Consider the following 5,000-nt stretch of genomic DNA (forward strand, 5'->3'; position numbering starts at 1 on the left):
AGAAGAGAAGCGAGAGAAGAGTGAAGATAGATGAAAGAGCGGAAAGGGGAGAAGAGAAGGATGGAAAAAGGGGTGATAGGTGGGAGGAGGAGAGAGAAAGAGTGGGAGGTAAAAACGGGAGAGAGAAAGAGGGGGGGGGGGGGCGAGGGAGAAGGGAAAAGGGAGACAGGAGAGGAGGGTGGATGGAAGGGGTAGAAGAGGGGATAGATTGGGAAATAGGTGGATAGAAATTGAGAAGAGAGAAGTGGGAATATGTATTATATCATATTATACATACATTCAATATTAGCCTATGTACGCATAAACGAGTATATATATACATACATATATATATATATATATATATATATATATATATATATATATATATATATATATATGAGCCGCATTCATGTTGACAAATGTAGACTAGGTATGAATGACAATATAAGAGATGTATTTGACACACACACACACACCCACACACACCTACACACACCCACACACACACCCACACACACACGCACTCACGATTGAGTTTCTCGTAATACACATTCTCCTGATTAATTCGGCAAAACATTAAAGTAATTGCCGCCGAACGATCACTGGAGCCGCTACACGAGTCTCCTCGGAGGTCGTTGCATTCGGCCATTATTTCCAAGCCTATATTTTCTGCTTTGTTGAGCATTCACAAGCGAACAAAGCAAGAAAGGAAGCATGAAAAAATGGCGCAAATTTCGAACGTCGCCTGGCAATATTATGCTCATTTTTTTTTTTATGCACATTTTGTTGGGAAAGAATTGTTGCGATACGATAATAACGAAGGTAAATTTTCAAAAAGACGACAATCAGGTAGGAAAAAAGTACATCCATATTTATCAGCAAAAAAGACATAGACAGTGCTTTGAACTCACGTCTTCAAATCAAACAAAGACAAAAAAAAAAAAAAAGAAAAAAAAAAAAAAAAAATATATATATATATACGCACGCATAAATAATACAGAAATGGATATTATTTTTTTTTTTACGTCTCTTTTCCATAGTGTTCCCCCTCTTCTCGAGCTTTATATAGCCAGGCTGCGACCGCCTTTGTTTCAGTCTCGTCCCGGAAGGCAGCGTGTCCCTGCGCACTCTGACGCTCTTTTGTTTTCGCAGGACTCGCTAAAGTCTACGGACATGTCGCGACTCTTTTCAATTCACTTTTTTTTATTTTTTCTTATTTTTTCTCTTTTTTTTGCGGGGGTGGGGGTAGGGTGGCGGTGGTAAAGGGATGGACAAAAGTGATAATTTTCTTTGTTTCTTTTCTTTTGTTTGGAAAAGAATAAATGGCTTAATGAGGCGAACTTTATTCATGATTTTGTTGATGATAAAATAGTGAGAATAATGAACGTGGTGCTTATAATAACAGCCGTAATAAGGATAACAGTGATCATAATGATAATGGCAATAATACTGATAGTAAAAAAAATATGTTAATGATAATAATAACATAAGAATGATATAATAACAATAAAAATAACGATGATAATAATAAAAATAGTTGTAATAATGAAGCTGATGATAACAATAATAATGATAACATTATTGATAATAATAACAACAATTATTATTATCATTATCATTATATCTATTATTCTCTTTATTACCATTATTATTATCATTATTATTATTATCATTATTATTAATATCATTATTATTATTATTATTATCATTATTATTATTGTTATTAGCATTATCATAATTATTATTATTATTATTATTATTATTATTATTATTACTATTATTACTATTGCTATTATTATTGTTATTATTATTATTATTATTATTATTATTATTATTATTGTTGTTGTTATTATTACCATTATTATTATTATTATTATTATTATTATTATCATTATTATTATTACTATTATTACTATTGCTATTATTTTTATCATCATCATCATCATTATTATTATTATTTTTATTGTTATCACCATTATTATTATTATTATTATTATCATTACTGTTATTCATATCATCATTATTATTACTATTATTATCATGATCATCATCATTATTATTATCCTTACTATTATTAATACAATTGAATTATCATCATTATCAATATTGGATTATGATTATCAAAATCATTATTGTTATTGTTAAATTATTATCATTATCATTACTGTAGCTTGCAATATTATCACTATCATTATAGTTATTACATTATTATCATTATTATTATTATCACTATTCTTCTTCTTCTTCTTCTTTTTGTTATCATTATTAGTATTATCGTTACCATTATCATATCATTATTACCATCATTATTATTATTATCATCATTATTATTATCATTAACATCATCCTTATTATTGTCATTATTATTATTATTAATATTATTATTATCATCATTATTAATATTATAATTGTTATCATTATTAGTATTAGTATTAGTAATATCATCACCATCATTACAGTTATCATCATTATCAATGTTGTTATTACCATCATCATCATTATTATTATTATCACTATCCTAAATATTATCATAATTATCACGGATATTATCATAATTGTTTTTACTATTATCATTATCATTATTATTATTATTATATATATACACACACACACACATATATATATAAATATATATATATTATCATTATTATCATTATCATAATTATTGTTATTATTATCTTCTTTAATATCATTATTATCACTATCATCATTATTATTGTTGTTGCTCCTCTTCTCCTTCTTCTTCTTCTTCTACTTCGCCGTCTTCTTCTTCTTCCTCTTCTTTTTCTTCTTCGTCTTCCTCTTCTTCATCTTCTTCTTCGTCTTCTTCTCAGCTTCTTCTTCTTCTTCTTCGTCTTCCTCTTATTATTATTATTGTTATTATTATTACTATTAGTAGTAGTATTACCACCTTTATTATTATTATTATTATTATTATTATTATTATTATTATTATTATTATTATTACTATTTTTATTATTAGCATGAAAATTATCATTATTATTATTTGCATGAAAATTATCATTATTATTATTTACATGAAAATTATCATCATTATTATTACTGTAAAAAATATCATTATTAATCATATCATCATTATTTCTATCACTATTATTAACATCATCACCATCATTTAAAAAAAAAAAAAAATCCTCAATATGGTCATTACTACAGTTAACATTATAATTATCTTAATAATATTTTATTTTCATTAGAGTTTAAAACTTCAGGATAATTACAACTAAAATCATTGCTATTATCACCAAGAATAATAATCATCAAAATAACGATAAAGGTAAAAAAAATATCGGGGTTATCATACCAAACATTATTGCAATATATTATTACAGTTATTATGTAAAACACACAGTAGTCTCCCCCTAACACTATTCAACAGATTAACTTATCCAGCACGAACGTCATAACTTTTATAAATCCGGTTTGCGTGTCCGAGTCTGTGGAAAAAAAAAAAAAAAAAAAAAACACGAAATAAAAGAAAATAGGAGACAAAAATAGAGAAAATGTGTTATCAAGACGTTTTCTCTTTCTTTATTTCTTTCTCTCTGAGATGTGTTCGTAATTCTGAAGTTTTCTGTCGTCACTGGTTACAAAAAATGATATTGGTGTAATGAGGTATATAACCTTCTATTAATATTTTTTTCTGTTGTTATTGATAACAAGTTGTTATTTTGAAAAAGAGAGTTCACTCTTTCTTTCTCTCTCCCTTTCACTTTCATGCACCTACGGTCTATAGACGTAGTTTATATATATATATATATATATATATATATATATATATATATATACATACATATACATGTATATATGTGCATATACATATTTATATATATACATATACACATATATATATATATATATATATATGTGTGTGTGTGTCTGTGTGTGTATATATGTATATATATATGTCGTTCTATCTATCTATTTATCTATCTATATATCTGATAGATATATAGACACACACAAACACACATACACACACACACACAAACACACATACACACACACACACAAACACACATACACACACACACATATACACACGCGCGTATGTATATATATGTATATCTGTGTGTGTGTGTGTGTATGTATATATATGCACTCACACACACAAACACGCTCATTTCTATTTTCTCCCCACCACTAATCAATTCCAGCCTCCCTTAAGTGCTTAAGTAAACCCCTCGCTTGACTCAGATAAAAAGACAATTGACGAAGGGATCTTGCAGGCACAGCAGCCAGAGGATTATGTAAACAAACTGTAGAACAGAGACAGTAGGTGAGACAATCGCGGGACAGCGGTTGTGTAGTGTAGACCTGTTACAGTGCTTTTTGGCATGAGTATGTACCCAACTGCGGTAGTTTGTAGATTAGCGTTTTTTAGTGCATATCTCTATTGTTCTTTTCTTCATTTCTTGTGCTTGTGCTTTTCTTGTCTTTTTTTTTCTTCATATCTTCCCATTTCATACTGTTTTATTTTTCTCTATCTCTCTGTTATTCCTATGTTTGGATATACAGGGTTTTTTTATTGTTATTCTCATTAGTACATCGGGACAGTAATGTGTAATCATGTTGCTTCCATTTTAACAGGAATGTTGCTTGATTATTATGAAGTTAATATGCAGTAATTTGGTGTCAGTTTCTGTGTAGACTTGAACTAGGTGAATATTTGTTGTATTTGTTATATGGAATGAAACAATATATTTTATACCTCTGTATTTAAAAAGTAGTATATATCTGGACAATCTGTCTTGGCTATGTGTGTTGTGATTGTGAATTGATAGAATCTGTTAGATCTTTGCATCCTCTTCAATACCTTTCCTGTAGCAGCTTTGTCATGGTTGTGTGTCTTGAAGTAGTTAACACTGTACATGAATGGGGATCCTGGTGACAGAGGTATGAGCTGAGAAGAAAATAACTTTTTTTGGGGGGAATAGAGCATAGACTAAGGGAATTATTTAAATCATTTGATAATTAGGTAGATAAAGATGATAGTAACC

This window comes from Penaeus chinensis, chromosome 27, assembly GCF_019202785.1.
Source record: "Penaeus chinensis breed Huanghai No. 1 chromosome 27, ASM1920278v2, whole genome shotgun sequence".
NCBI lineage: Eukaryota > Metazoa > Arthropoda > Malacostraca > Decapoda > Penaeidae > Penaeus > Penaeus chinensis.